Here is a 10,000-nt window from a genome sequence, read left to right as displayed (position 1 = left end):
GATGAAACTGTTAAAGTAAGTTAGGCGTCCGTTCTGAAGAGCACAGTGGCAAATACATAATTCATGTTTTATTTTGTATTCTTTTTTCTTCATTCTGTAATCTACACAAGTCTTCAAATATACGTTTGAATCCTATGTATGTATGTATGTATGTATGTATGTATGTATGTATGCGTGCATGTGTGTGTGTGTGTGTGTGTGTGTGTGTGTGTGTGTGTGTGTGTGTGTGCGTATATATGTATGTATACATGTCAAGTCACTTGTGAGATCTCTCATGAGTGCTTCTGGTAATATGGAATCTTGTACAAACTGTTGCATGGTTGGGTCGTCGGCAGCTAAACCAGTTCCTCCATTAGGTTGGCCTGGTGAAAAGACTCACGAGAAAACCTCTCAAGTGAACGGATAAACCTAGTGTGGGCTCAACGACTATCTAGCAATAGCGCGGGGCCTCAGAAATCCCGGGTTCGTGTCCAGTGTGCTAGAAGACCATCGGAAGTAAGACACCCTTCATCTTTTGTTAAAGCATGTCTCTAGGTAAAGGTCACTCTGATATAAAACCAGATTTGCAGGGAATGGCATTGAACATTTTGGGGGTCTTTTGCTCGCACTTGAGATCATGACACTCCTACATACCTGAGCCTGCGACCCATATTGGCACTGGATATCTTGCTCTGGTTTGTCTCTGGACCATGTCAGTTGGGGGAAGAGCTGCTGTGCAAGTCTTATTGAACCTCAAATTTTAGGTTGTGCAATCGCTGGCGAGGCAACTATCGAATTCGCAGTCGAGTAGGAGAGCGTCGCGGCGAGCAAGGAAGCTACGGAGGTGAATCTGCGTGAAGCCGACTACTGATGCAATAACTTCATGCACGGGCATTACTGGCATTTTGCATGGGCAATAGTCAGTGATGGTCTTCCTCGATTGTGGGTGGACAGCCATCATATATAGGTATGTCATTATTTAGTTTTATTTCAAGATTTCTTGCCAATGGAGAAAGAGTCGGTTTCTTACCTAGATCCAAGTTTCCTTCAATGAAATTACAGTTACATCAGTAGTGCACTTGCTCATGTATGTGTACATGCGCAGTATAAGGAGTCAGTTCATGTGCAGATTTATATATTTTATTTTATGTATATATTCTCAGGCATATAATTGCATGTCTACACATGTGCATATATACTTGTATGATAAATTTCTGGAAGGTTTTACAGATTTTCAGTTCCAGTGATGACTTGGATCTGTAGTCTTCGAATAAGCTTTCTCCTTTCTGGTTTTGAGAACCCTAATTTCTCAAGATTGGTACTTAGGCAACGTGTTACATATCTCAGTCCCCCAATAATTACAGGTATAAAACTGAACTTATAATCTGGGTAGAGTAAGTATGGATGTCTCAGTAGTTCAGCATAGGTTCTTTTTATTTAATTTATTTTTTTGCTGATCTTTAGCTTTATACCAACATCCACTGGGCAGCTGATTTTCACAATTGTACAGTTTCTTTTCTCTATCTCAAATCACTTTGTGAAGCTTATTATGTTTACATTCTATTGAAATTTTCACTGGGACATTCCTTCAGTACTCTTTCTTATCATGTGTAGCTATGGCCTCCACCATACTTTGGGTTCTTATTCCTGTGGCTCCAGGATTAACGTTCCGGCAGATCTCATTATACAGTATCTTGGCTACAACATCATGTCTCATCGATAGACAATGTCGTAATGATATTTTTGGACAACCGTTTATGATGTGGGTGATATCTTCAGTGTTAACTCCACAAAGTCTGCATCGTTATCAGATGCTTTATCAGTGTCTCTGTCCTTTTTGTGCATCAGGCATTTGGTTGATATTTCCTCTTCCTGGATTACTTACGCATACCCTTCAAGGTGGGAGTTAGTAATGCGGTTGTTGGTCCATGATAGACTGCTTCGATGATCAACGTTACCATCACACCATCACGGAGTAACGTATCCACGCATGGTCTTCTGCTGATATGTACGTATGTATGTATGTATGTATGTATGTATGTATGTATGTATGTATGTATGTATGTCTCTTCAGTGTATAAACATTTAATTCTTCTAACAAAGATATAAAACTCCATCGATGGCATGTAGATAACGAAAACAATGTCACATTTTAAACCTAAGGAAAGTCTTACTTTGTTTTAGTATCCCACTTACAGATTGTACTTGTAATATGCGAATCAGTTAGCTAATTTCTTTTTCTGAAAATCCCAGCTTATCCAGACTGACGTATGTATGTATGTTTTAAGAGTATAGCCAAGTCTATTTCATGCCATTTATATTTTCAGCATATATCTTCATGTCACCCATAAAATAGCTATTTGAATAGAGTTTCTGTTTTTCAGTGAGCCAATTAATAACATTAATTTTGTCTTTTTTTTTTTCAACCAAAACGATAAATAAAAGCTTTACTGAAAATATAAATAGCCTCAAAGAGGTTGGCTCCTTGAAATACCTTCGAGACGTTGTATTTTCTCTTGCAAGCTGTTTATACAGTATAGCAAAAATCCCCAACCACCTGGCCGTGAACAATTTGATACCGGGCCACACAAAAGGAATACATTTTTTATTTTATTTCCATTTTATCGTTATCTGCAGAGTGTTTTTTTTCCTGCATTATATGTGTACTATATATGTAATGTATAGTGGAGGCGCAATGGCCCAGTGGTTAGGGCAGCGGACTCGCAGTCATAGGATCGTGGTCTCGATTCCCAGACCGGGCGTTGTGAGTGTTTATTGAGCGAAAACGCCTAAAGCTCCACGAGGCTCCGGCAGGTGACGGTGGCGAACCCTGTGTACTCTTTCACCACAACTTTCTCTCACTCTTACTTCCTGTTTCTGTTGTGCCTGTAATTGAAAGGGTCAGCCTTGTCACACTCTGTGTCACGCTGAATATCCCCGAGAACTACGTTAAGCGTACACGTGTCTGTGGAGTGCTCAACCACTTGCACGTTAATTTCAGGCTGTTGCGTTGATCGGATCAACTGGAACCCTCAACGTCGTAAGCGACGGAGTGCCAGCAACAATGTAATGTATATGTATTATATATGTAATAATTAAATTATATTTTATGCCCTTTACTGCGTGTTATCATGTTATCAACCGTGGAAAGATTGTCTTGCATGAAACCGGTCTATGGTAAAAAAAAAAAACAATAAATAAAATAAAAAATAATGACTCGCTACTACACTCTCTCGATCACACCCCACTCTGGTCCTAGCGATGTGAGAGAGTGGTACCAGCAAATAGGTGGGACTCGTGTATAGGCGAGTAGACTGGAGCAACATAAATTGAAGTGCCTCGTTCAAGGACATAATATGCCATCCAATCTAAGAATCAAACCCATGACACTGGAGCTATGATCCTAACAGCCTTATCACAAGGCCACGAACCTTCACTAACCTGCTCATATATACCAACAGATGAGTTCGTTTTTACATACATAATCTAGAGACCACGAGAAAATATCCGAAACGATCGTTTTATGTTGCGGAGTTAATGTAACTGGAAAACAAAAATGGAAATACTTCCTTATGGTTTTAATGATACTGTTTATGCTAGATTAAGTAATTTACATAAGACCACAAATAGGCGCTGGAGTGGCTGTGTGGTAAGTAGCTTACTTACCAACCACATGGTTCTGGGTTCATTCCCACTGCGTGGCACCTTGGGAAAGTGTCTTCTACTATAGCCTCGGGCCGACTAAAGCCTTGTAAGTGGATTTGGTAGACGGAAACTGAAAGAAGCCCGTCGTATATATATATGTATAAGTATGTGTGTATGTTTTTCTCCCCCCAGCATCGCTTGACAACCGATGCTGGTGTGTTTATGTCCCCGTAACATAGCGGTTCGGCAAAAGAGACCGATAGAATAAGATAAGTACTAGGCTTCCAAAGAATAAGTCCTGGGGTTGATTTGCTCGACTAAAGGCGGTGCTCCAGCATGGCCGCAGTCAAATGACTGAAACAAGTAAAAGAGTGAAAGAGTAAAATAACTCAATTACTTTCAATCCTGCATCCTTTGAGATACGTAGACTAAGGGAGATCATTGATAGTTACTGATCAGTCTAATCTGAGTTGCGTCCCTGAACTTTTCTCGCTAGTAAATAAGGATGCTCGATTAATTTAGTAGAACTAACAATAATCTGCATTGCTATGAATCACACTGGAAAAGAAACCGAACAAAACAAATGTTACTTGGTGATCTGTAAGATAACATATAGGAACAAATACTATCTCGTCTTGTTTTTAATACATTTACAACTCTCTCTTTTTTTTAAGGTCTTGTTTATTCTCTGCTGTCTGTTGTTTACGTGAATATGATTTCAGAAACTACGCTGTTGATTTATATATTTATATGAAAGCCACATATATCGTGGGTACTACTAAAGCAGCACGGACCCGAACGCGCAGTCGCGCAGTCACGCGTCCGCGCTAGCTAGTCTTGAGTGGTCGATCCTAACCCTAACCCTATCCCTAACCCTAACCCTAACCCTGTCCCTAACCCTATCCCTAACCCGCGTGTGCAAATGAATACGTGTTTAGGGTTAGGGTTAGGGTTAGGAATAGGGTTAGGGTTAGGATCGACCACTCACGACTAGCTAGCGCGGACGAGCGACTGCGCGACTGCGCGTTCGGGACAGTACTGCTTTAGTAGTACCGATATCGTGGTTGTGGTTTGTAGGATTAAAATGATGTGAAATACATAGGATTCTAAAGAAGTAAAATGAATAAACTTCAACTGAGTGCTGGTCCTGGCTCACATTTCATTGAAGTTTACTTATGACATCGGCCAATACGCTGCGTGCAACATTAATGTGCCTGTGCCCACGAGTGTGTTGGTATATATATATATATATATATATATATAGATATATATATATATATATATATATATATTTTTTTTTTTTTTTTTTTTTTTTTCATTATTCGTTTCATTTTGTTTGTTTCTCTCTTGAGTTATCTTCTCTCTCTCTCTCTCATACATCTCTATTCCTATCACATCCACTCTCTCTCTCTCTCTCTATCTATCTCGTACTCTGTACGCACTCTCTACTCGCTCTACTTCGTATTCTCCCTTCTCCCTCCCCTCTTTATACTCTTCTTTCTTTCTAGTACTATTCCTATATTCTTTAAGATAACCCCTCTCTCTCAAATATCGTGCACCATGGATACCAGAGGACGAGACTTTGTACAGCGCCAAGTTGAGGCCAACAAGAAGATGAAGATGCGCCGAAACTGGCAGCTGGAAGAAGTTCGTCTTCTTATACACGCATGGAACTTGGCCAAAGGATCACCAGCAAACGATCTAATAGCCGAAAGCCTGGATAGGTACAATTTCCACAGGTCAATGGCCCAAATTGATCGAAAGAAACTGGAGCTCATTCGCTCCTACGAGCTCGTGAAACCGCACCTTGACCTCCTAGAAGGCATTATGAGAGACACGGACACAAAAATGGACAGTGAAGACCCTGCACACTGTGCTCAGGCTCAGGAGGACCAGACGAATCACCAAGACAAGGCAGATGCCACCAGTGCTGTAGCCACTGATGAGGGATGCAATGACCATGGTGAATACAGTCAACGCTGCACCACAAACGACAAAGACAGGAGAACAGACAAGAAGACGGTAAACACAAACAGGCTTCAAGCCCAAACACGTCACACAGAGAAAAAGAAAAAGAAACAGATCTGTAAATTCTACCTAAATGGTACCTGCTGGCACGGGGAAAAGGGACAAAACTGCAAATTTGCCCATCCCAAACACCACCAGCTAAACAAGGTAGATAACCACTTACAACAAAATAAGCGGGAGCGCAGAAAAGGGAGACCAGAAAGCTTAAATCTACGTACACATAATCCACCAAATACCAACAGGACTCACAAAGAGAGAAGTCCGTATATTCCTTCTGCTCCTAAAAAAAGGCTATATGCAGAGGCTGTACGAACTGCAGTAGCTGAGCAGCAAGCTTTTTTAAGCTTGGCCCAGAAAATGGTACAACAGTTAACGTGGATGCAGAGGGTACAGAGTCAACGCCACACGAACCATTGTCCAAGACCACCACAGATGATGGATCAGGGATGGCCACCGCTAACACCAGGAACCCCTGCACAGATATCACACCCATATTCCTACTGAATATCCGGGGCCTATTACGAACAGGCGGCAAAGACAAGTTCCTATACTTGAAAGACCTAGTAACATGCAATCAAGCAATATGCATGGTGCTTACCGAAACGCATCTAACACCTAATATAGCAGATGCGGAGATAAATATACCAGAGTATGCCGTACTCCGAACAGACAGAAGGGATAGAAGTCATGGGGGAGTTGCAATGTACATCCGAGAAGATGTCACACCCCTACTACTACTATCACACTCAAACTCTGTATGTGATACTTTAATAGTACACATAAAACAAATTGATGTAGTTGTATGCTCAACATACCGTCCACCAAATACCGCAAAGCAGGAAGGTAAATTTGAGGACAGCTTCAGACGCATAGAAGAGGTCCTGACAAATCTGGACCAACACATCAATATACTTTTCCTAGGCGACTTTAACCTCCCAAATGTTAAATGGCCTGAAGGTCACATCCTCTCTGGGATGTCACTGCATGAACAAAGCCAGGCAAAATCATTGCTAGAACTATCCAACATGCTGTTCATGGAACAAGTGATACTCCAACCAACCAGGGGAAGCAATATTTTAGATCTCTGCTTCACAAACAATGTGAGCCTAATCCATAATGTGAAAATAACGCCCACGTCTCTCTCAGATCATAACATTATAGAATTAACTATGTATGGTCCTAGACAACCCACTGACACCCACCCCACCAGGAGGACTCAAGCAATATCCAACCTGAATTTCCACGGGGCGGACTGGAAGTCAATTCGCAGAGAGATTCGAAATCAAAACTGGCATGACAGCCTTTCTATACAAGACAATGACCTCAAACTAAGTCATTTTATGTCAACCATACAAGACATATGCACCAAATACGTGCCATATAGAAAGACCAGCAAACATGCCAATAGAATTCCTAGAGACAGGAAAATCCTTATGAGACACAGAACAAAGGTCTCAAACCAGTTAAATAGAGAACTGGAGGATAGGAAAAGGGCTAAATTAAAACTAACACTGTTAGAAATAGAAAACAAAATTAAACTCTCCCATGAAAAGGAGAGAGCAGAGAAGGAAAAGAGAGCAGTAGAAAGCATAAAAACAAACCCCAAGGCTTTCTATAGATTTGCAAAGGAGACTGCTACGGTGCAGTATAAGATAGGACCCCTGTTCCTGCCTAATGGCTCACTGACTGCAGATCCCACATGGATAAATGAAGTGCTCAGTACACAATTCAAGAGTGTCTTCACCTCTCCTCTGAGTCACATGCAGATAAAGAACCCAGCTGATTTCTTTGACAATAGCACTCAGCAGAAGGGGACTGCATCCATTACCTACATCGACATTGAAGAGGAAGATGTGATAGCTGCCATAAATGAAATGAGCTCAAATTCGGCAACTGGCCCCGATGGTTTCCCAGCTGTCCTCTTAAAGTCGTGTAAACAAGAATTAGCAGGACCACTCCGGATACTCTTCCAGAGTTTCCTTGCAAATGGTAAACTTCCCAAAAAGCTGAAGGAAGGCACCATATGTCCTATCCATAAAGGTGGAAGCAGAGCAGAGGCTGGAAACTACAGGCCCATCTCTCTGACTTCACATATTAGCAAAGTCATTGAACGAATTGTTAGAAGGAGATTGATTGCGTTCCTAGAAGAAAATGACTTGCTGAATGAGACCCAGCATGGTTTCCGTCCAGGTAAAAGCTGCCTCACGCAGCTCTTGCAGCATTATGACTGGGTCCTGAAGCAGCTACTTGACCATTCAAATGTTGATGTGATATATCTCGACTTTGCAAAAGCCTTTGACAAAGTTGATCATGGCTTGATATGTCACAAGCTGCGAAACCTTGGCATAGCTGGTAAATTAGGAGAGTGGCTGCATGACTTCCTGAATGGTAGAAGTCAGACAGTTGCAGCCAATGGAGAACTATCTAGGGAAACAGAAATATTGAGCGGTGTTCCACAGAGAACTGTTCTGGGGCCACTACTGTTCATAGTGGCCCTTCTGGACATACCCACGGTCACGCGGAGAGCCACTGTCACTAGCTATGCTGATGACACAAAGATATCTCAGGCAATAAAGAATCCTGATGATATTGTAAGCCTGCAGAATGACCTAAATGCAATATATGAGTGGGCAGAGCAAAATAATATGCAGTTCAATGCAAAAAAATTTCAAGTACTGCGCTACAAGACCACAAGTACCTCCCAACTGGCATACACAGGGCCTGGAGGTACTGCAATCCCAGAACAACAAACAGTTAGAGATCTGGGCATCAACATGTGTAGTGATGCATCATTTCACATGCACATTATCAAGTTGACAGCAAGGTGCAGACAACTGGCGGGGTGGATACTGAGAACTTTCCGTACAAGGGATCAAAAAGTCATGTTGATTCTATGGAAGACATTTGTTCTGAGCCGCCTAGACTATTGCTCTCAGTTGTGGTCACCACACAGTGTTAAGCGGACAGCAGAACTCGAGGCAATTCAGCGGCACTATACAAAAAAGATCGCCACAGTCCAACAGATGAACTACAGGGAGCGACTGAAGGCACTAGGTCTCTACTCCCTGGAGCGCAGGCGAGAGAGATATGTAATAATATACATATGGAAAATACTGGAAGGACTGGTGCCAAACTTTGGTATCAAGTACTACAGGAATGCCCGCACGGGTCGCCACTGCATGGTGCCAAAGGTACCGTCCACTGCATCTCACATAAGAACGAGATACTGCAGCAGCCTCGGTTTCAGAGGACCTCAGCTCTTCAATGCCCTGCCAAAACATTTGAGAGACATGCAAGACATGGATGCGGAGGTCTTCAAGACAAAACTTGACGTTTTCCTCTCCACGATACTAGACGAACCAATGGCTCGTAATGAGACGCAGTTTAGGGCAGCTGTGTCAAATTCTCTTTTTCACCAGATGTGCCATCAAAACTCTTGATTGGACCATGTCAGGTGGGGGAGAAGAGCCATGCAAGGAACGTGAAAATCACGGTGGTGCACCAGCATGACCGCAGCCACTTGGCTGAAACACATAAATAAATAAAAAAAAAAAAATAAATATATATATATATATATATATATATATATATATATATATATATACATATATATATATATATATATGTATATATATATCTATATATATATATATATATATATATATATATATATATGTATATATATATATATATATATATATATATATATATATATATATATATATATATATATATATATGTATATATATATATATATATATATATATACATATATATATATATATATATGTATATATATATATATATATATATATATATATATATATGTATATATATATATATATATATATATATATATATATATATACATATATATATATATATATATATATATATATATATATATATATATATATATATATATATATATATATATATATATATATACAAATTATATACGAAGTTTGAAAGTCTTTCCGTACCAAAAACACTACATAAAACATAAATGAAAACTGGCGCCCCCGTTTTAAAATAGATCCCAAATTAAAAGGGTAAAGGTTTATCAATATATTAATTTATTAATAAATCAACAATTAATAATTTTTACCAAGCCCTTCGGTATGTAAACACCATTATCGGTGGAGAACTTATTTAAAAGTTCATATACATTTATAAACATAATTAAGGGATCAGCAAACATTTGCTTCACCATATACCGAAGTTCATATATTGTGTGTATATATATATATATAGATAGATAGATAGATACGTTTATATATTTGTTTTGCAAGATTCGTGATGTGAAAGCGTGTGCTGAAACAGATATTGTTATACTTAGGGATGGTCA

This window comes from Octopus bimaculoides, chromosome 3 (genome assembly GCF_046866305.1).
Source record: "Octopus bimaculoides isolate indiv1 chromosome 3, ASM4686630v1, whole genome shotgun sequence".
NCBI classification, from domain to species: domain Eukaryota; kingdom Metazoa; phylum Mollusca; class Cephalopoda; order Octopoda; family Octopodidae; genus Octopus; species Octopus bimaculoides.
Note: the sequence above shows the minus strand (reverse complement) of the source record.